Source organism: Talpa occidentalis, unplaced genomic scaffold (genome assembly GCF_014898055.3).
Source record: "Talpa occidentalis isolate TD23 unplaced genomic scaffold, MPIMG_talOcc4v2.1 talOcc4.5, whole genome shotgun sequence".
Lineage (NCBI taxonomy): Eukaryota > Metazoa > Chordata > Mammalia > Eulipotyphla > Talpidae > Talpa > Talpa occidentalis.
This window is the reverse complement of record NW_023604861.1, coordinates 132,163,737-132,187,893: the sequence shown is the minus strand read 5'-3', so window position 1 is coordinate 132,187,893 and position 24,157 is coordinate 132,163,737. Positions and strand designations below refer to the sequence as shown.

The 24,157-nt window shown below is 43.0% G+C and overlaps 1 protein-coding gene across 3 annotated transcripts in view; it reads left to right on the top strand.

Moving 5' to 3' along the window:
- Nucleotides 1-24,157, top strand: part of VSNL1 (visinin like 1) — a 119,039-nt gene that overhangs the window by 11,961 nt on the left and 82,921 nt on the right. The window contains exon 1 of one of the 3 annotated variants that reach the window (XM_037528488.2): nt 11,453-11,688. The exons of 1 other annotated variant lie outside the window; for it this stretch is intronic. The gene's annotated coding sequence lies outside the window, so the exon portion shown is untranslated. Of the gene's footprint in view, nt 1-11,452; nt 11,689-11,744; nt 11,832-24,157 lie in introns of those variants that run through there. One more of the 3 variants, XM_037528490.2, reaches the window with a different exon arrangement.

The following is a 24,157-nucleotide window of genomic DNA, read 5'->3' as shown; positions in this document are numbered from 1 at the left end:
AGATAATGCTAAATATGTTTGCTCAATTAAGAGTAAGTGAGAGAAAATGTTTTCACAATGGGGAAAAGAAGACAGAAAAAAGACTGATACCATGGTATTCAGAACCTCGAATGTCAAGCTAAAAAATATGTGGACTCTGCGCTGTAGGAAAGATTATTCTTGTAGATGCTTCAGGAGAAAGATGTACTTAAAATAGAATTTTAGAAATTTCATCTAGTAGCCCCATTTAGTATGAGTTGGAAACAAGTGATAGAGAAGGCCGTCTCCAGCAGAAATCAGTTGAGAGGTCACTGGAATAATACAACTAGAATTCTGAAGTCAGGTACCAGAGCGTCAACCATAGGAACAGAAAGGAAAAAACAAATGAGAATGATATTTTTAAGAAATTATCATTAGAATTTGATGTGATGCTGTGGGGATCAAGAATCAGCAATGATTTCAAAGTTTCAAGTCTAGAGGACCGGGACAATGGAGATGCTACTAAGAGAAGAAGGAAGTGAACACACTACCTGTTTGAGAGTTTGTCATGCGGACAAAGATGAGAAGTATGGATTTAGGTATATTGCATTGAAGAAATTACTTTAGACTTTTATTGCACTTGATGGCTACTTGGAAACACAGAAATGGAGCTCAACAGTGAGTAAGGGTTATAAGGGCAGAAGATCCGAGGTCAGGATGTGTATTAAAATGAATAGGCTTGTCTGGGGCCTTCCTGGTGGCACGAGGGGTTAAGCACAGCACTATGCAGCTATCTGCAGCCACTGCAGCACGAGTTCAATCTCTGGCTGGCTAGTGCAGCATGAGTTTGATCGCTAGCCAGGGAGCTACCCACATGGTGCAGCAGACCTCTCCTGTCTCCCCACTGCTCCCCTCAGCAGTGTATTTCAGTCAATCCGCCTGTTCTGCTCCCCACTGTGTCTCGGTGAATCCTCTCACCCCCACACTACTGGCCTGTACCCCAGTTCTTATATGCATAAATAAACTTTAAAAATAAAATAAAATAAAATAAAATGAATAGGCTTAGGCTAGTCCGTGAAGAGCAGAAATTTCAAGAATGTCACACTACTGACAATTTTTTGTTGCTGCTTATTATTGTTATAACTATATATATTAGTGAGAAAAATGATATAATTTATCCTCAGAGCTACTTTGATAAACAATCGCATGACCCCTCTACATTTGCATGGACACAGAAACCACTTTCCAGTTTGAGGGAAATTACACATCATCTCTTTACTAGCACGGTTGGCTCAGTTTTGAAAAATATGCGCTCTCCGTTTAATATTGTCCACTTTAATGTGGTCAGCTTTTCAATGTGTTGCAAGCTGGCAGAATTTTTACTGTGGTATGCCATCTTCATAGGCTTTTAAGTGGTAACATTTTGAGGATATTTTATTCATTGTTTAATGTGGTGTTTTAATTTTTTGATTTTGGAATGAATTTCACAAAAATACTGAGTGAATGACAAAGCATCTTTACATCAAATGCGCTTGATTTCAGTGTTACTTGCATATAGACACCCTCAAAATATGAAAATATATGACATTTTGCTTAAGAAGAAAAGGGAAACTATTTAAACTTTTACAATGGCTATGGAAAGTTATTCAAGTCCAGGAAAGCTATTAAATAAACAGAGAAAAAAGTGGCTGATAGTAGCAAGAAAAGAAAGAAAAAAGAAGACAGGATCATAAATATATTTCTTGGCTTGCAAATGACTATACAGGTCGCCAAAGAATGGTTGATTCCATGGTTCTAATGCCAACTGTAAAAACTGTGGCCCAATCAAATAAACCTAAAAAGCCTTTTCTTTCAAGTCTGATTTCATTTTTTTTTCATAAATCAAATCACACAATATTCATGGAAGTTAACTCAAAGACAAGTCTCTTCCTGTTTAAGTACTTCTATAAAGGCAGCCGATGGACTAAGAGAAAATATTTGGGCATCTCACATCCAACAAAGGGTTCATTTCAAAAATATATAAAGAATTCAAACACATCAACAACAAAAAAAGCGAACAACCCAACCAAAAATTGGCAAAAGATCTAAGCAAACACTTCTCCAAAGAAGACATACAGATGGACCATAAACACAAGGGACAAAATTCAACATCACTTATTGTAAAGGAAATGTAAATCAAAACCACCCACAATGAAACAGCACCAGTGACATTTGGAATAATCTACTTTATATAAAAATTATCAAGGAAGGGCCACCGTAGTGGCACAGGGGTTAAGTCTCAGTGCTATCAAGCTATCCATAGCCACTGCAGCATGAGTTCGATCCCCAGCCAGGGAGCTGACCCACATGGTACAGCAGACCTCTCCTGCCCTGCCTGTTGCTCTCCTCAGCAGTGTATTTCAGTCAATCCACCTGTTCTGTTCCCCACTCTGTCTCTGGTGAATTCTCTCATCTCCCTCCTATCCCCACACACTGCACCACTAGCCTACACCCCAGCTCCTGCATGCATAACATAAAAAAATAAAATAAAATCAGTATAAGGACAACTGTTTTCCACTGTCTGAGGATCTATAAATGAATAATTGTGTATCACACTGACTGTAACAATTATGAAACAGAATCATTATTAAGTTATAAATATAATCTTCCCAATTATCAGAATTCCCAACTGAATTTTAATTCTTCTCAGTAGTAAAATCATAGAAAAATAACCCACTGAGAATGAACACAAAGCTGAAAGGAAATTAATCAACCAATTAATAATTGCTGAACTCTATTTTGAATCAGGAACTTGCATTCTGCGTGATACAAAGTAGAAATTTAAGATAGCTTCTGCACTAAGTAACTTACAATATAATTGATACGAACATCCAAAACCAGCACTGGGTCACAATGACAGTCATCTTAAGTCAACCAGAAATTGAACAGAAGGAAAGCCCACAGAGTTAGATAGTGAAGGAAGTCTCCACTGGTATTTGAAAATCTTGAGTGATAAGGAGGAAATGTTAACAGATACCCAAATTCAGCAATGCATTGAAATCTGACTCTTTGGTGGAAATCTGCTAATCCTTTGTAAAAGTCTTCATTTGGAGCTAGAAATTTGGATGGGGTTCTAGGAGTGCCACAGTCTAAAAGCTGAGCGGTCACTTTAGTCTAGAGATGCTCTGAATGAAGAGATCTTTTAATGAGAGGTTTTTGCCTTTCTCAGACTTATTTCTAGAATTCTACTCTAACTTCTGGTCTAGGCTGCTGTCAGAAATCACTGCCACAACCTGTTACTCTCCCCAGACCCCAGTTCACCCACAGGACAAGTACATCCCTATAGCCACCAAAGAGTACAATTGTCCTCTTTCTGAAGCAAAAAAGATTTTGTCATAAATCGGAGAGACTACTCCTTGGCATCTTTCCACTCATTTATACCATTTGATTATAATGTGGCCAAGAAACAGCATCAGCTTTTCTACAGGAGTCGAGTCACCAGAAATGTTCAAAGGAGGAAATAAAACATCTTACCTAACAGCATCACCCATGGTCCTGGATAAGATTTTCTTAATTCATTTCAAAGTGACCCTATGAGTTATTTCAGCGCCTGCTAAAGAGACACAGCTGCTCAGATGAACATTGGAACTTTCTGAAGACACAAATAACATAAGGTCACTGTATACTTCCTCTAGACCAAAGTGGCAAAGCATTTGCACTTCTAGGATAAAAAGAGTACACATATAAATAACGTCATTAATAGTCCATTGTCTTGCATTAATAAATGCATTAGCACCTCAGCAGATAGATCTTAAATCTATTTAGAAGTATTTACAAAGGCCTGCTTTTAAAACTGCATGTTAAATTCATAAAGACCAAAGAGTAAATTTTAGCTCTTTCAAAACCTACCATCCATTGCATTCAAACAGCTTCCATAATGGCCATGATCTCAAGTTTCAGTGATGTACTTATTTTTCAAGTCATACATGGATGTATGAAATGTTTAATATTTCAAGGTAGCAGGATTTTAATAGATCTTATTTATTTTTAGGGCTGTATCTATTGGTGAAAAATCCTGAAGATTATAATGATTGTAATGTGCTATTTTGCTAAAGCACAAATAGGCAACTTGTGCAATTATAAAGCTGGTGTTTGTACTTGATAACTAAATTAGTAAGCCAAGTCAGCTGATCACCCAGCATCTGTAGCTCAATGTGGCTTTGTTGTTCTTATTTATCTTCTCATTTACTGCTCCCTAAGAGGGCAATACTATGGTCATTGACCAACAGAGCAACTGGATCCAGAGTGATATTCATATATTAGGAAGTCCTAGGACATATCCCTAGGAATATCAAGGGTCTATAAATAATAAACAGGTCATAAAAATAACCTGGGTTTTGAAAGTTCTTATTCTTCATCCAGTCCACAATCAATATTTGAACACTTAACCTGCATGACCAGAACCCAATAGGGTCTGCAGTCAATGAAAGTTTTGAAAAACATAATGTGTGCTATGAATCTAAAATTGCTCTGAAAAGTAAAGTCTATTAAAATATATCTATTGGCCAATCATTGTATGTCTAATTTCAAAATGCCATTTAATGTTACAAAGTTATCAATGCTCAATATTATTAGAACATCAATAAACTAGCCTGGAAAAACTTTAAGCAGAATTTGTGTGACTACTAGTCATGATTCTGGGATCTGTCCCTAAACTGATTTTCATTAAAAAATGAGATGAAAGGCTCCTAAGGAAATTATTTAAATCAACTCAAACCATGAATTTAATTCAGTCTCTAGCTGGAAGAAACTGGCTCAATATCCTCTTAGATGCAAATTAACATATAACTTACTCTCCAGAATTTGTGGATGCCCCATATTTTGAAATTTTGGACTACAGCGTTCAACTTTAGGTAAAGTTTTAATCTGTCTCAATTTATAAATTTATAAATGAAGAAATCAGATGGTGAAAGAAACTTCAGTGTCTAAGATTTTTCAATGACCACATCAGAATTGGTTCTTGACTCTTAATATAGTCCAGTGATTTTCTCAGAATCAAGTTGACTTATAGCAAACTCTATTGTCTCCCTGTCAGAATAGCCTTGATGGTAACCTACTGATGTGAGCCACATTTAAATATAATTGTCTTCTTTATCAGTTTCCTAGTGTTGCTGTAAGATAATATCACACAATGGAGGTTCTTAAAACAACAAAAATTTATTTTCTACAAGTCTGAAATGAAAGTATCAATAGGATTGGTTCCTTCTGGGGGCTCTAAGTAAGAATCTGCTCCTGCCTTTCTTGCAGCATCTGGTGGGTGCTGGGAAGCCCTGCCATTCCTTGGCTTGTACATAACTCCAACTGTTATGGAGCAGCCCCGATATAAAACTGGTTGCCTGGCTGTGGGTCCTCACCCGCGTGCTTAAAAGGGACTTATTAATACTCCACTACAGGCGCACACACAAGGTTAATAAAAGGTTTAAAGGTTTATTTACAAGGGAAAGGGAAATGAGGAAATGTACAACTCGGGGAGAAAATAGGGAAATAAAGTCTTTAATGCGTCCTACCTGATCCAAAGACCTGGAAACCCAAAGGCACTTTGAGAGCTGGCCCAGCACTGTGAGCTGGCAAAGAGCCAAAAAGGGAACCCCCCCCCCCAAAAAAAAAGCCCATGTGTCTGGTTTTATACCAACCTGGCTGCTTAACCCCACCCTCAGGTCCCAGCAACCTTCCCTTTGGTAGTGATGGGATTTGTCTTTCCCAATGTCCTGATGGCTTTGGTCTGGAGTGGGGGTGGAGTCCACAAAGCCTGTATGGAATTAGCTTTAAGACATCCTTTCCCCCTAACACAATCTCTGTCTCTGGTCTTCTCTCTCTGAGTGCCCCTCCTATCTCTGTGTCTCTCCTATCCTTATAAGGACAGCAGTTATTTCAATATGACCTCATCTTAACACAAAGAACCTATCTCCAAATAAGATCTTAGTCTGAGGTTCTGGGTGGACTTGAACTTAAGGGAATGGTATTTAATCCAGCACATCTTGCCTAAATGATGACGAATGGCTAGGCATACTTACCTCAAAGAAGGGCAGAGAGAAGTTACCAGTATACAAGTAAACAATGAGAGGGTCTAGAGGAAATGCAAACTCAGCTGCTGGAAAATTTTGGAACAAACAATACTTTCTCCAAGTAGGAAGAAACCAAAAAATAACTTGGTATCTATGCAGTAGAAAAGATAAGCCAGGAAAGAGAGCATTGTTCTAGAAACTCATAGGAAAACACATTTCTAAAAATGATACTGTGTATGAAACAAAAGAAAATTATGTAAGACAGCTATTTCACATCTTCAAAAATGATAAAAGAAATGGTCTCTATGGAAAGAAAGCAAGTCGTTAACAGAGATAAAGGCAGAAATGCTCAAGTTGAAAAAAACATTAAAAAGTATATATTAGAAGCATCTATTACTATTTTACTTATTAATTATTGATTATGTTACTTTATGGCTGGGTTGACAATCATTATTTCCATTCCATAAATATTTTTAAAGAAAGATTATATCCTAAGTGCTGTTTGAGAACACTAACACAGCTGAACTTTCTAGGAGTTTATAAGGAGAATAACAAGTAAACAACAAATTCTTCAAGTTATTTTTCCAAACTTAAATGATTAAAGTTTTTTTTTTACTTCTCTTTTCCCTTCTTTCTATACCCTTCTCTTGTCAACCACACTTCCTCCCATGTCCTCAACCACTAGCTTTCTATGAATGACTACTAATACTGTATTTCTAATGCACCAAAGTTCCAGACCTGCAAGATATTGATGTCAGCTGGATTTCTCCACCTGATAAGGAAAACAGCTATGAAACATCCTTCAATCTGAAAATAGAGCCAATCACGGAGTACAAAAATAATCAGGGGTGAAGGCGGAGAAATGACCAAGCAAGTCCATTCAAACCAGAACTTCCAATCCCTCTCTGCATAGATGATACTGTAACTTCAGGTTTTCAGGTCTAGCCTCCCAGCCACTAGACTACCACTGTTAGGGGGAAAAGGCTGTCCTAAAGCTAATTCCATGCAGGCTTTGTGGACTCCACCCCCACCCCAGGCCAAAGCCAAAGACACTGGGAACTCCAAATCCCATCACCACCAAAGGGAAGGTGGCTGGGACCTGAGGGTGGGGTTCAGCAGCCAGGTTGATATAAAGCCAGACACGTGGGCTTTGGAGGGGGTCCCCCATTTTGACTCTCCGCCAGCTCGCAGCGTCCGGCCAGCTCTGAGAGTGCCTTTGGGTTTCCAGGTCTTTGGATCGGGTAGGACACATTAAAGACTTTATTTCCCTATTTTCTCCCTGAGTTGTACATTTTCCTTATTTCCTTTTCCCTTGTAAATAAACCTTTTATGAACCTTTTGTGTGTGTCTGTAGTGGAGTATTCATAAGTCCCTTGTAAGCGCGCAGGTGAGGAACCACAGCCAGGAACCCCGTTCAATATCGGGGCTGCCCTATAACACCACGGGTTGGTGTCTCACCAAGTGGCAGGAGCAACTTGGCTAATGCTCAGGCAAGCAAGCAAAAAAAGGCAGATTTGCTTAGAGAAAGAAAAAGTTTATTGAGGAGAAAAGGGACAGAAATGAAGTGGGACTCCCAGGCCAGTGGAAGCAGGCTAGGGAGGGGCAAGGAAGCAGCAGTGGAGTCCTGCCTCAGGGAATATGCACCTTCTCTCCCTAATTATTCCAGAGCCCCATCAGTCTCTGTGTGATTGGTTAGTTCTAGGTGGGCTCACTCAATGCCTTAATGTCTCTCTGTGCCAGCCCTTATCTTAGCAAGCTTTTCTTTCTCATCCTTGTTGGCAATGTCCCGTTGCCCCTAATCCTGGGGGTGTTTGATTAGTTGCCTTTGGAATTTGTTGCCTTATTTCTGGAGCCTTCCTTAACTCTCCTGAAGTCCCTGCCTGCACTGTCCCTGAAGCTGCCTAATTATCCCTAACTTGTCCTAGGGCTCAGAGAGGTAGGGAGTGGCCCCATTAATTGCATGGAAATCAGTCCAGGATATTGCATTTTCCCACTTTTTTTTTTTTTTTAAATCTAGGAGTACAAAGCACTTATGATGAAATGCTTTATGGTTAAAAAAAAAACACAAAAAACTCCTGTAAGGTTTTATTCTAGACAATAATTTGCTATTTGGCTCTAAGGAAGGTATTGTATTTTGTTGGGCTGGCTGTATTTTTTTTCAGTACTGTAAAAAATCAGGACAAACATAAATATCCTACATAATATATCTCCTCTGTAAGGATCAACACCCTTAATTTTAAAAATAAAGGCACTTTACCCACACAAGAAAATTACTATTATTCTTTATAAATTTTCATAATATAAATTCATTTTTCCAATTCAACTCTTTTCATTTCTAATGTTGACTTGCAAACATTTCATTTTTCTTCCAATTTCCTAAATGCCCTCAGGCCATAAGTTCTACCCTCCTTGCCACATATGTTTATGCACAGCACGTCTAATAAATAAAATTATTACCATTCATCCAGTTTAGACCCACTGGCATTTTATACTGGCCTTATGCTACTGACATTTGGCACGTTTACTATTATCAGTTTTCAGCTTGCCCAGGCCACAATTAAAGTGGATGGAAGCTTTCAATGGATATGTATGCACCTAAAAATCGTTCTTGCTTTTTTTTTTTTTTAATTTGGGAAGGAGATGGAAGATTATTGCAGAAATATTTTATATATGTATAACCATACATATAATTTATATATAATTTGCAAGTGAGGCTAGAGAAATGGCTCCTCAATTGTTTCTAGGCAAGGTCCCCCAGATAAACCACTTACCTCCTTCCATCCCCTTCCACAAAAAACTCCAGGGTGTGAAGCAGGCAGGGCTGCAGGGTTAGGGCATGGCTTTAAACAAAGCATTACACCAGGGGCATTCCTCACCCTACTGGGTGCCACATTCCAGTCCCTCCTCCCCAGGTGCTTGCTAGTGCAGGGCAGCTCATCTCTGTTCTTCCATCACCAGTGACTACTCCAAATGACTGGAGGATAGAGACAGAGGGGTCCTCATTTTTTTAGTGTCCTCACCACAGTCCTCTTTTTAAAATTCATTCCACCATCCTAAACTGGTAATGCTTTCTGTAACTTACAGGCTAACAATCCTTGGGTGTCTTTGAGAATCGGTTTCCCTCCTGTGAGTTGGTGTTGTTTATAAACCTCAATTAAAAGGCATCTCAAAAAAACTAACAAAATATTAGATTTTGAAATGAAAAAGTTGCATAATAGCTGGAGAGTGAAAATCATGATGTCGCAGTCAGGACGCCAAACTACGCTTCAGTACAAACAGAACTTAAAAAACAACCTGCCTGTCCAATTAGACAAACCGCCCTGAAGAAGCTTAGAGCATCTCAATCCAATCTGCAGGACATGGATTAAACTACCAGTGTCCATTTTTCCCAAACACAAGTTGCAAGTAAGTTATCTAAAACCCAACAATGCCAAGGAAGAGACGTCCAGGGCGTAAAACACAGGTATGTCTTGCAGGAGAAGAAATGGCATCTCGAACCATTGGTTTGGTGCCGACTGCTGTGTGGACGCTTCTCGGGGCGGACACCAGCGCGCCCAGCAGAAAATGGTTTAAGAGGGAAAATGGACATAAAATAGGAAATTACTTGGAAGCTTTGGAGACTGTCTCCAAACAACCAAAGCAGCTCATCCACAACTTGCTTCTGCCCCCACCCCACCCCACCGACCCGCGGAGCGAGGCTCCGGCCGGAGGACCCGCGCGCGGCGCAGTGCGCACTGCGGCCGGGGCGCTCAGGGCCGGTCCCGCCGGCCTCGGAACGTGCTCGGCCGCCGCAGCGCGCCCTGCTCCGCCGGCTCCGCGCTCCGGGTTTCCGCGGCCACCGGCACCCGCCGAGGAGCCCCGCGGGGTGCAGACCTGGGCGGGCGGCGCCGGCCGAGGGAGTCCCGGGCGCGCTCTCCTCCCCGCGCGCAACCCCCCAGGGGCGGCCCGGCGGAGCGCGCGCCGGGGGCCGGGTCGCCAGGTTGGCTTGAGGCCGTGGCTTTGGCGGCACCACCCGAGGCCCTCACTCAGCTCCAGCCTCTCGTTGCCAGAGATGCTACGGGCGGAGTTTCTCCTGGTCTTCCCTTAAGTCGGCTCAAGTTCTTCCCAGCAGGACTCCCCTGCCGGGGGCCTGGGCAGCTCCTCCTGGCAGCGGAAAGTCGTCCATCCAAAGCCCTGGGCCACGGAGGAGGCTTTTGGTGTCCCCAGAACCCAAAGGTTGGCCCCGCCGTGGCCAGGTGTGTGAAGGCACTTTGCAAGTTGCAAAGCCCTCTGTTAAAGGAGAACGCGGTCTCCTTAAACTTTGCGCCCCTCAAAGTCCCTCGCCTTAAAAATAAAATTTCATTTCAACAGACTGTAAACTCCAGGAGGGTTTGCGCACAGCGTTGACCGCCCAAGCACAGAACAGCGCCTGCCGGCCAGGAGGAAGTGGGTGGCCAGTGACCGTTGAATGTGTACCCAATACCCACCTGGGGACACCGATCGGGCTGGGAACATCTGAGCATTCTCCTGGCTTTCCCAGTAGAGAAGCAACCAAATATTTACTGGGCACAACTCCTTGCCAAGTCTTCCAGGCTTTGGCAGGGCAGTGGGGGCGGGAGGGCTGGCAAAGGCATGCGCCCTTCATGGATGCAGAGGGGGCTCTGCCAGGCTGCGCAGCCCGCAACCTGGAATCCAGGAGGGCTCCTCACTCCCTTCCTGCAGCTCCCCCGCCCTCTCCAAAGCACGGCCAGTAAACATTGTTGCAGCTCCTAGAGCAGGCGCATATTAAACCTTTGCCAACAGTAGCAAGAGCTGCCCAAGGTCAGGACAAGCCGTCTCTGACCCAACTCCCTCCAAGCAGAAATTTCTCCGACGCCCTTCTGGACCAAGGTGGTTCTGGGCACCGGGGTACGCCCAGCTCCCCGTCCTCCCCTGGGGTGAAATGGTGCGCCCCAAGTGTCCACCGTAAGGGCTCCCTCTCGGGGAGCCGGGGAGGCGCGCTCCCACCTGGGAGCCAACGCTGTGCACGGGGCCAGGCTTTCTGCAGGTTCCTCCCGCACCTTCCGGCCTGACCCGGGGGCCCGGGGGCGTCCTCGGGTCGGGCGCGGCGGGCAGAGCGGGCTCCCCGAGCCCCACTCCGGCCCCAGCGCCGCCCCCAGCCTCGGCCCCCGCGGGGCGGGGCGCGCCCGGCACCCCCTCCTCGCGCGGGGCCAGGTGCCCGCGGCCGGGGCGGCCCTTTCCTACCCAGTTTCCTCCCGTGGTTCTGCTAAAATCTGGAGACATGGACTCGGCCCGCGGGCTCCGAGCCCCGCCGACCGAGCATGCGCCCTCGCCGGGCGGCTCTTGGGCACCGGCTCCCCGGCGCGCGCGGGGGCTGCGGGCGGGCGGGCGGGGCGGGAGGAGGGGCGGGGGAGGGAGCCCGGCGGGGCGGCAGCTCGCGCGCCTGCGCAGCCGGCCCCAGGGACCCCAGGTTTTCTATGGGATTCCCAGTCTGCAGCAGAGACCTACCCGAGCGTGTGGCGCGGCCGCGGGGCTGGCGAGGCGCGATCCGAGAGGGAGTCGAGCTGCCCGGGTCTCCAAGGACAAGAGCGCGGCAGATCCGCACGCAGGACGGCTTCCCCGTGCAGCCGAATTAAATACAAATATCTAAAACAGAACTGTTGAGTTTTATCATTTTCGTTAAGTGGCCGTGCGCAGCGCTATAACTGTAAGTGGAAAACACAGTCTTCGTTGCATTTCTGCGTGTGGGGTGCAGCAATTGTCTGGGGATGCTGCGCTCTGGGCGCACACTTTGCTTTGCATGGATGCGTCCGGGCGGCATTTGCTTCGGTGGACGCCGGTGATCTGGAGGTGCTGCTCGTCCAGGGGGGACCTTTGGAATTAGGGGGTGGGAGGGAAGGCGGGGTGTTTCTCTGCGGCGTGTTTGGGGGGGCTGTCTTGAGCCAGATTTAAGAGAGGCGAAGCCGGGGTGCTCTCCTGGCTTGCTATAAATAGGCGGGTCTCCTTGCAGAGATTTAAGTGGCTCATGGACCGAGGGTGAAGTTTTCCTTTTGATCAAACTATTGAGCGGGTGCAGCCGAGTCCCAACCTGTCAGCCGTGCGGCTGGCGCCCCATTTTCTCCCCGAGAGCAGCGAAGGTGCTCGGTTCTCATAAGTAGAACCGAGTGCACGAGATGGGATGGGATCGGGCTTGGGGTCCAAGCGGGATGTGAGTTTGGAGCCGGAGCTGGGCGCGATGGGCGTATTTCTCTCCCGGTGTTGGGAAATGAGTCCATGATCGTTCGGTTTTGGTTTTCGTCACGATGGTGAATGGGCAGAAAAAGGAGATGTTTCCCCGCACCGTGTGTTCTGCACGGAGCCCGAGACTCCCAGCCGCTGAATGGGGGGGGGCTGTCAGGTCCAAACTAGTTACCTGCCGTTCTGGACACCCCGCATTCGCATTCCGGGGTGCAGGCTGGGGAAATGGGAGCCCAGATGTGCTCCGTTTGGTGGTGTTTCTTTAAAGGAGAAAAGGTCGTTTTGTGTTTTGAGTTAAAATGGGTTGTTCCCTGCCCAGAAAGGGAAGAAGAGTCTTTGCAAGGTCAAACCCCCGTGGAAAAAAAAATCAGGGGCGCTGGTGAATGGGGCGGCGGGAGGGTGGGGGTGCTCCCCACCAGCGCCCAGCACTGCACGCATCGGTGCCCTGGGAGATGCCAGAGTGGGAATCCATTTTTCTAGAGTTGGCCTCCTGTCCATATTTTGGAGACTGAAATGAAACGGGAATGCTAGTGGGTGTAGAAAGCACAGTCTACTATCTGTGTGGCACATCCCACTTGAAGGGAACAGGGAGTCAGTCGTATTTCTACACATTATTGCTTTTTAATATTTAAGGAATTGCAGTTTGACACAAACTGAAAAATGAAACTCTTGTGAAAACAGTTCACCCCCACTACCATCTAACTACCTGCGTGTGTCTGGGCAGGGGCAGGGGAGGCATCACTGATCCCCAGCTCCTGAGGGCACCCTCATTAAGCTCCGGTGTTTAATCACCTCAGAAAATGCCGCACTAAAGCAGGTTGGCAGAATGGCATGAGGCAGGCAGACAAGAGGGGAGCGTGGCCAGTGACTGCTGGATTTTCATGGCAAAGCAGATCCAGTTTCTGGGCTGAAAAGAAATTATTTTACACCAAACAGGGCCAATCATTAGAGGGCTCTTTGGCCCTTTAGTCAATCTAACTATTTGGAATCCCTTTCAAAGGAATTTATAATTTATTGAAGTCGATGACATTTGACTTAAATAAGCATTCGAGAATATTCTCCCCTAGGAAACCCAAAGTGGATGTTCCTCCTTTCCTGTCTCTGGGGCAGAAGGACCAGTCATCTCCCACAACTGAGCCCTTGTGCTCACTGCTAGTGGTTATCCCTCCGTGGGGTACTGCACTGATAAATAATGGTGGACGAGGAAGAAGGGGGGACTGGGGTGAAAGCTCATGGATGTTTGGCCTCGGATACTCGGGCTGGTGGGATGGTAGTGTTAGAGGCTCACATCGGACTTAGGCCTTAGAAGGCATCTAGTCCAGACCCCCTTGGGTTGCAAATGAGGAAACTGAGGCCCAGAGCCAGGGAGCTAGGAAAAGGTCAATTAACTTCTGGGCTATGAAAAAGACAATTAAAAGGTAATGTTGAACAGATAAGGTCCCTTCCGCACTGTCAGCATCCTCGGTCACAATGCAGGAACCTTCAAAGAAAGAACTGTCTGCTCCCAGATTTATCTTTCCAGAGGGCCCCGGGGTTCCCTTCCCCACTTCAGTGCTCTCTTCTCAGCCTCACCTCTCCCTGGAAAGTCTTTCCATCTCTTTTCTCTTCCCCTTCACCTCCAATATATCCATCTCATTAGAAGTTAGTTTAGTCTTCCTGGCCTCGTCTACATTTCATCTCATTTCTTTGGAATCCTTGCATCTTTTTAGAGAGCTGGCAAATCCTGGGCATCTTCAGCTCCCATTTGAGGACTGCCCAGGCCCATCCATCCGCATCCCCCCCCAACCCATTCTTCAGGTAATCCTGTAGACTCAGCAGGCACAGTGTGGTCCCCATTCTCCTGCCCCTCTTGCTTCCTCCCAAATTGCCGCAGCTGCAGGGATGGGGGCCTAGGGAGTGAGGAGGCTGCAGTGTAAACACGCTGTGGGCTCTGCCAGCTCTCTTGCAGCTCCTAGAAGGCAGAACCCAAATCCAAGATGCCTGACTCTCTAGCCTTCATGGAAATCCTCCAGAAGAAGCCACCTGCAGAGAAGGGAGGGGTGGTGGATTGAAGGAAGAATGCTTGCCTGGTTCAACCTAAAGAGGGCGCTCTGGAGGAGAGCAATGCAGGTTTTTAAACCTTTAGAGCTTTTAAAGCACTGGCACAGCTCTTGCACAGCTTTCTTCTGTCTTGCTGGACAGGGACTGCAAAGCAGACAATAATACCTGCATCATCAGTCTCCTCTTGCTTGCTTTCTCTATTTCTCCCTTTCACAAAAATTTCCTGAGTGCCTACACAATACAGCTGGAGGCCTTTTTGAGATAAACTGGGCCCTCTTGTTCTCAAAAAATGTAATCTTGCAGGCACTCAGAAAGATAACCACAACCACCACTAATGCCCCTTTGAGGAAATGCCAGGCGTTCTCACCTGAAAAGCTGAGGCATGAGCTAAGGGAGGCTTGAGGAAGACAGTCTGAGTTTCTTTCTCATTTGAAAGGGCAGCTAAATACCCCTGGAGATTGTTGAGGAAGCTAAGAATAAGCCAAGGAAAGAGTTTCTCAACACATTTCATCTATTACCAGTTTAGGTGAACCCCTTCCCTCATCATAAACATTTCCTGAATTGAGATGAGCTCTGTCTTGAAAAGAGTTGTGCTTAACAAATGCTCTTGGTCAGATGTCAGATGCTACCTGGTCTTGCTCTCCCATTCTGGGGGGAAAAAAAGATATGCCCAGGCTATGCCACCAGGTACCCCCTTCAGACTTCAGACTTGTAGCTGCTAAGTGCCCTGCTTGGTTTGCTCTGCTGTGAATCTCCTTCTGTAATAGGATAGCATGATAGAAATGTCCTGAGCAGGCTATAGGGTTGCTTATAGGGCTGGATTCCAAACATTGCAGAAGAGACGGAGCTCTCTGGGAATTTCGTAGAATGGTTCTGGGTGAGTTTCCTAGGATGACAACATAATGTCAACATCAAATGCGTGACTTCCTGATTCACAAGAGCAGTGATTTTTAATGTTGTTCTAAAGGTTTTCTTTGTGTTGAGTGATTCTATGCTGCTAAGATTAATAATTATTTAGGGGGCCTCCCTGGTGGCCTACGGATTAAGGCTCAGCACTATCACCTCCACGACCTGAGTTCAATCCCCTGGCCAGGGAGTGACCCACATGGCACAGCACACCTCTCCTATATTGCCCGCTGCTCCCCTCAGCAGTATATTCAGTGGATCCGCCTGTTCTGAGCCCCACTCTGTCTCTGGTGAATCCTCTCAACCCCCGCATCTCTGGCCTGCACCCCAGTTCTTCTACGCAAAAATAAATAAATAAAATCTTTTTAAAAAAAGATTAGTTATTATTTAGGAAGGAGAAAGGTTTTTCTTATAAAAGGGACCACATTCAGTTAATCTAAGATTGACAGTGTCCATCTCAGTTACATTTAGTAGGTATAAATAAGCTAATTTTCTTAAAGTATCAAATGGTACAGACATAAATTAATACATGATTGATATTTCTACTATCCCAGTGGTTCAGTCATGTAATTGAGCGTATAGGCTGAATGAGTTCCAAATAAATTATCTGATCCAACATTCTAATAATAAGGATATAATACATTAAGGAATATTCTTTATCTTAATGATAAAATCTACATATCTACAATATGAAATAGGAGTCCACAAGAGCAGAGACTTTAATGACCTTTGTCATATTTTCCCATTATCCAAACAATGGCTTTTATGGTAGATACTCTATATGTCTCAATGAAATAGTCCTAAAAAGAATCTACTGTATGTACCTTATTCATTACATCAAGAAATTACACCATTTTTTGAATTCTCTCACCCTCCCGCGCTTCTGACTGTACCCAGTGCTTGTATAAATAAATAAATGAATCTTTAAAAAAAAAAAAAAGAAAGAAATTACACCATTTTTGCTAAAAGCATGCGCACACTTAATGTTGCTTTAAATAGCTTTATGTTACTGAAAGGAAGAGCTGGAGTAAATGATATTTTGTATTTTTAGTAAAGAGACAGAAGCACTGTATTAATACGACTGTTTTATTCCCCTTGCATGGGTATCCTCCCTTTTAACTCTTAAAAATATAAACTATTCTTTTCTATTTACAAGAATTGATATTAGCAAGTGAGAGAGGAGTCTAAACCTAGACGATGCTAACTTTGTGTGCCATTTATTTAGATCATGGTCTCTTGAGCCATGGAATTATTTTAACTTTTCACACTGTGATGGGCCCACGACACTGCATTTTTCATTTACAGTTTGTTTCTAAAGATAACTTCATGCTCTCTTAAGTGAATCAAAATAGTTTGAGTTGCTCTCAGCTTGATTCATTGAGAACTTCACAAATGAGGATCTTGGGGATGCTTTAGAAACTATTTAATGAATGAAACAGAAATGGAATAGCAAACTACTGAAGAATCCTCAAAGAGATTTGACACTTTAATAATAAGGTGCCTGTGAATACATTACAGAGATGTTCTATACCCTTATCAGCAAACTTAAAGCAAGCAAGTCGTACCATTTGTCATCATTCTGCATCCTCTGGGTTTCTCCACTGTCTTAATTCACTGTAATTCTAACACAGATGACCTGCTGTGTAAACACCAATTGTTCATTTTTTAAAAAAATAATGCACTGCATTTCTAACAGTTTGTTGGATTTTTTTTCAGATGAGCAATCTATTTCCTTTTGTTTTAAATTACCACGAAGGCTTGGAGTATTCTCATTCTCCAAGTGGCCTTCAACTTCAACATATCTAATATAATAATTGCTAAACTTTTTATAGAAAGTAGGGCTCTCTTAATTAAACAGATTTCATTTCATGAAGTATGATCCATAAAAGCAAAGTGTTAATAGTCAGTTAAACTTACGTGCAATTATTGTAGATCTATACAATAAATCTTATTTTTCTCTATTCTTGCTTATATAGGGACTTTTCTGACAATAGAAATCTGTCACTTTAAATGTGCTTTTTCTTCTTTCTTCGGATCTTGTTTATTATCGCTTGGGATCTGAAAGACTATGAACTTTTGAAAAGGCTGAATGTAAATAGATTTTCTTGCAAATCATTAACATGTTGAATGTGATTTGGAGTCTGGGATTCTTTTCTAATGTGAACAATTAGAACCTCAAATTTCTGTTTCAGATTTAAGACTATTTGTTGAGGCTGAAGGCATTTTAAAATAGCAGACTCTGGTGCTTTAGAGTTTCTGGTGTTTTACATTTTGCATTGGTTTTATTAATTTGTGATTGGTATGATTATTTCTGATTTCTAGAAAAACAATCTTATATTATCAGTGAAACATCTCAGTGGGGACCCATTAACCATTATTAATATAATGCCTTATTTTTCACATGTCAAAAAGTGTTGTACAAATCTGACTTTTGATTAACAATATTTGTTTCTTGGAATTCTTTGACATCTGATGTTTTGGGTTCATGGAAAACTGTCCATTTTGTTTATTCGTTTTGGAAACTTAAACATAAGGTGGTTGGTGTTTACTTCCTTGTTCCTAGGAGAAATTTTATGAAAAATACAAAAGAAATTGTAAAATCCATTTAAATTCAATGTACGAGATTGACAGATTTTTCTTTTAAGTGTTTATAAAGGTTCCTTTGTCAGTCAGATGACCCATTTTATCTTTCCTTATTTTTAGCTTGTGGATGGAAAGGTTCCTCATTCCTTATCGAGATTTCAACTGTCTCAAAAGAAATTATGAAAGGAAACACAAAGCATTTTTCAAGTTAGATACAATTAGATAAAAATGCCCAGTCCCATAGTTTGTTAGTTCTATGTCCTTGGGCAAGGTTTCAATCTCTCTGCCTCAGTTTCCATTTATATCTGTAATCCATAAGATTCATGAATGGAAAACGGAACACTATATATCTAAAGAATATAATTGCTCATTGAAAAGGTATAGGAAATGACAGTTAATAATGTCATTATTATTCCTTTCTTCAGAAATCAATACTCATAAACCACTTCACTCTGTGGGATCCATTCACCTAGAACTGGGAATAAGGAATCAAGCCAGTGAACACTTAGCAGTGCTTAATCTACCTTATAAAACAGTTATCAATTGTGGGCCTCCCCGGTAGCCCAGGAGTTAAGTCTCGATGCTATCACCACCACTATGGCCTGAGTCTGATCCCCAGCCAGGGAGCTGCCCACATGGTGCAGCAGACCTCTCCTGTCTCCCAGCTGCTCCCCTCAGCAGTATATATCTGTAAATCCTTCTCTTCTGCTCCCCACTCTGTCTGGTGAATCCTCTCACCCCCTACCCACCTCTGGCCTACACCCCATTTCTTCTACACAAAATTAAAAACAAAACAGATATCAATTGGGTAAATGTGGCAAATACTATGTACTCACTGTGGCTTCAACATTAAATAACCTACAACCTCAGCCATCAAGGAATTTATGGCTAGTGGGGAAGAGAAATAAATGCAATTCATTAAGTCCGAAGAAATTAAAAGCTGAGGGCCTCCCTGGTGGCGGAGCGGGTTGAGCACAGCACTGTGAAGCTGTCCACAGGCTCTGCAGCACAGGTTCCATCCTCGGCCGGCCAGCAAGGGTCCCACATGGCACAGTAGACCTCTCCTGTCCCCCCGCTGCTCCCCTCAGCAGTGTATTTTGGTCCGTCTGCCTGTTCTGCTCCCTGCTTTGTCTCTGGTGAATCCTCTCACCCTCCCACACCTCTGACCTGTACCCCAGCTATTGTATAAATAAAAAATAAATCTAAAAAAAAAATTAAAAGCTGAAATAGAAGTATAAAGAGGAGCATTTCTAGAAGAAATGCCTGCACTGAGACCTCAAACTGCCCACCTCCTTCTTTCTCTAGGTCTGCCCCATTTCCATTATATATTCTCTTTACCATCATCAACCTGCCCGATAACACCAGCATGTAACTGGGCTCAACCGAATATGGAAGGAAGAGGATATTTTGAAGCTTGTTTCTATTGACTATATTACTGAATATATATTGTTGACTATATTAAGAGCATCTTTTAGTTATTTTTCAATGGAGCTAAATAATGCAGCTGTTGTTTCCCACTCAAACCTCCATTCAGTCACTGAACTTTAATAATTCAATAAAAAGTATTTCAAGAGCCCTGTCTTTTTGTTTAAATATTATACTATGATAATTCTATCATCTAATAACTTTCACAAAAGGAATTTCTAGCTCATACTCTCCGCTCACCAATTTACCTCCTGACTAATCTTTCAGTGTGTGTCTGTGGGAGGACACTTCCATGATCTACACTCATTCTTTTCTCTCAGGGCTTATACAGGAAGGGATGTATTCCTCCCAACCCCTCTTGCCTACTGAACTGAAAATTTTTTCCAGTAATTCACACACACATCACCGCAAAGATAAAATGCAAAGTGGCCTCAGTCTTTAATTCCTCTAAGAGTCTTTTCACTGCCCCTCAGCTTCTTCTCCCTCCTCCCCCTACTTTCTGTTCCATTTATTAAAGAATTTCAAGTATATTTCTAATCTTTGGTTAAAAAAAAAGCATCCTTTTCTCCCTTCGATGTCTATGAAAGCTGTGCCTAACTTCTGAGACTTTTGTATATAAAAAGAGTCTTGGGTGATTCACATAACTGGGCAGGACTTTGGGTTCTAATTAATTTTTTAGCATAGTTTCTCACTTATGAAGGAAAGATAATATATTTACATTGTAGGGTGTATATGTGAGAGTGTGTACATAATCCTCCCCACTCCAGTCATTTACACGTATGGTACTCTTCATAAATGATGTCAGAGGACATCTGTGAACCCTTAATCATCTACCAATCTTTATCCTCTTTTTCCTTTACTTTTACTTCCCAGACACCTTGAGCACCTGTGGAAAATTCCAGTGACATCCTTGTCACTTCCTTGTGTCAGATCTTGCACGATCACCTACATATCTTTCGTCTGTCTAAATAGCCATCACACAGCACCCAAAAAATGGTACAGAGGCCATCATAGTGATACAGGTAATACAGACCTGGTTCAAGTCAAGGTTAGCTCATCAGAGCTTCCTTTGCTGAGTGTTTAAAGAAGGTTGCACTAATGCACATTGGCTCTGAGCAGAGAATGGTCCTCAAGGCAGGGTAAGGAAAACAGGCACACACAGGCAGATGGACAGACACACACCTGCATACTTACACACACACAACACATTCCAGGTCCTATCAGAAATAATTTCACATTTTTTAGGTAAAATATTTAAGAGCAAATAGCTTTATAACAAATCAGTGCTATGCGACAGCATTATAAGAAAGGCTCACTGAAATCATTGCTCTAGATTAAGTGGCAGAATTGAAAGAGAAGGTGGATTAAGTTTGGAGGTGAAGACATGACTTTGTTTCCTTAAAGAAATAACTCCAAGACAGAGAGTTATTTCCCTTCCAAGAAGTTTGTGGAAAGCTTCTTTGAGGAAACACCTAAATTATTAAGATTTGAGATTCATCTTTATCTTCCAAATTTTTCTTAAGATTCTCCTGTTTTCCTTGTAGAGCTTAAGCCCATGGCCATTACTCAGGGGAGTGAGCATTTCTCAATTTCCAGAGGGACTCTTGTGGAGAGAAAGGCCCCCACAGTCATTGTCAAGTGTGTTCTAGCAAGGAAGCTTTGCAAGTGAGGTTTCCATCCTATTGGGGTGAAGAGGTCCGTGAGGGTGACTGGCCCTCCTGTTCCAAGTTGTCATGTAAGGGCAGTGAAACTGATGAAAGAAATGAGAGAGACCGGCCTATGTGTGCATCCAGAGGGACTCCATCTTGCGTGAGCCCTTGTGCCTGCTCGGGACCGCCACCAGGGACAATGGTTTCTCTTCAGGGACAATGGAAGTCATTTCTCATGAGCTGCCCATAACTCTGATTCTCAGAATCAGACCCTTCTCTAGAATGGCCCCATGGTCCTTCTGGGCAAGAGTAATGTCTCAGTCCTCTTATCACAGCTCGACCCATCATATGGTCACCTGGGTAGATGCCAGCTTTCCCCTTGAAAGAAAATACTGTGTGTGATCAATGTTTCAGTCCCCACTGGAGAAGTGCAGCTCTTGAAGGCAGTAGAGTAGGCACAATAGCAAATGAACTGCACATTGCCCCATCAGCGTGGTGGGAAGTGCAGAAATCTCCAGTGGGTTGTTACGGAGTCCACAAACACCCCAGGATAAGGAGCCCTGGGCATCTGATTCACTGAAATGTGCATGGCCAGCTGATACCAGTTCCAGTCGAGCAAGACTTGCCTATTTCCTGTAGAGCCTACTTTGCTCACCCCCTCCGAGAAGCAGAGGAGAGGGGTGAACAAGAGGAAAGAACAGATTACAATGTCTTTCCTACTGCGAGATTGTGAGATCTTAGTTCAAAATTGAACTGAAAAGGAATGACTGGATTGAATATATAGTAGAAATTTATATTTAAATTAGACTGAGCTTCTTAATACCTAGAAACCACCACTTTTGTGAAACTGCAAGTGACCTGATAAAATGTAAATCAAACCAATATCTCATCCTGGATTGGGAAGGGAAACACAGCAGAGAGTGTTCGAGGCAGTCAGGAGCAAACCAAGCTGTACTGCCAACCCATTCAGTAAGCTGGTTTTAAAAGAACAATATAAAACGATGTAGGATTCATTCCTCAAACATGACATGGAGGCTGGAATTCCTGGTACAGATACTGGAAGGGGGAAAGCAGTGAGGAGTGGAGTGAAGGATAGTGGTCTGGATCTAGGTCACTACTGGGTCCAGGAGGAGAGGCTAGAAAAGGTGATATTCTCAGTCTCCCTGAGAGATTCCCAGCACAAGACCACCACAGAGCGTGTGTATAGCATTCCTCTTCGGCTCGTAACCAAATCTGAATTCATCTGAATTTATACTGAGATCATTTATACTGTTATTTGTAATAATGTTAACTCAGGGCTGTAAAAAATTTAGTGGAAAGGTCTCTGAGTTGGCTCCTTACACACAAAACGTCATTGAGTCCACATTACAGCTTTGCAGGGAAAGATTCTGAACGTAAAACTTTGTTTTATGACAAGCAGACCATGTCTAGGAAAATAATTTACACAGGGTGACACAGCTCGAAGAGATAAAGGTGTCATTTAAACCCAGGACTCTGTCCACCACTACACAGGCTTTTTCTCTTTAGCTTTCAAGCAGACACATTTGATGAAAATAATGTAATGAACTCACATCATCACTCACTTTAATTACAATTAGGGGCACTTTACTTTGCTTCTATCCCTATCTGTCCTCCCCTGATAGGTTAGTTAGCGCAAGCTAAGACGTAGCATTTCACCTTAAACTTGCAATACCTATCTGAAAGAACTCTTTAAAATAAGCACACAGGGCCTCCCCGGAGGCGCAGGCAGTTGAGCGCCGTGCTGTGAATCTGTCTGCAGCCTCTGCAGTGTGGGTTCGATTCCCGGCCGGCCAGGGAGATTCCCACACGGTGTGCCAGACCTCTCCTGTCTCGCCCGCTGCTCCCCGCAGCAGAATATTTCGGTAATTTGCCTGTTCTGCTCCCCACTCTGTCTCTGGTGAATTCTCTCACCCTCCTATGCCTCTGGCCTGTACCCCAGCTCTTGCATAAAAATAAATAAATCTTAAAAAATAAAATAAAATTAGCACACACTACAAGTCATTACATACCATGAAGGCCCTAGTCATGTTAAAAACTCACAAGCATGATATTGTTAAGTCAGCATCCAAATAAGCTCTACCCATCCCAGTTAGCTAATAGCAGCCTTTTTCAGAAAAGACTTGACCATTCTTGCTAGAAAAAGGTATGGTATGGTTAAAAGAAACATGACTTCAAAGACGAACAAGTTAGCTAACTTTCGGGAAAAGAAAATTATACACTTGATATTCATTGCAAGGATTAATAATGTAATGTCTATGAAAGTGCTTTGAACAGTCTCTGGCATATGCTAGATCTTTAATGAATGCTAGTTTTCTTTCCTAAAAACATTTAAAAGGAAAAGATGGAATAATAGGCCAAGAAGCTTGAGGAAACTTCTTGGAGTGCTTTGGCTATTGATCCCTGGAGAGAGCTCCCATTTTGTTTCTAGATGGAAATTGGACCACAATTGTGCCAAAGTGGCTAATGAGTAATGCCTCTGAATCCTCCCCACTGACTTGTTTATAATCCTGTATGATTTCCTACATGAAAAGGAAGAAAATTTCTGACTTTAAAGTGATCTCAAATTCAGAAAAATGATGATATGAGAAAATGTTTTTAATTTCACAGCAATTAAGAATGATAGAAAAAAAGCTAGAATATGATATTATGTTAGCAGAGATTAATATTATGTTAGCAGAGGTTAATATAGCATGGCAAAGGCAACATAATTAAAAAACAAAAAGAGGCAGTAATCTGATTCCGATTTGAGTTCCTTTTTATCCATATAAAAACATGGGTAGATCACTTCATTCCTCAAGGCCTTGGTTTCTTAGGGTACGGAATAGATATACTGAATATCGAGATCAACCAAATGAAAAGATCAGGCAGCAGCAACATGGCACCATGGAAGGATTGCTGGACTGAAAATCAGAACCAAATTTGAAATTGGACTCTAGGCAGGTCCTGTCCCAAGACTGCCCACCTGTGTCTGTGAGGGTGCTTTCTTCTCTTTTCTTCTTTTTCTAATCAACCATTTTTCTGAATAAAAGAAAAGAAAGAAAGAAATCAGACTCTTCCACTTAATGGCTGTGTGGACTTAGGCAAACTCAATCTCTCTGGGCTTCAGTATTGTCTACTGCTAAATGTAACTATAACATCTCAAGAAATTCTTGTGAAACTAGAAATGATATGGATTAAATGTGCAGAACCTGAGCATGCAATTGACATTCACTTTTTACTAACAGAGTCAGATTTGTTGTCTTCAAAGAGCTTCTAATTTAAATGAAATTAAATTATAATTAGGAAGAATAGACTGAGCACAGCTCACGGACCTCT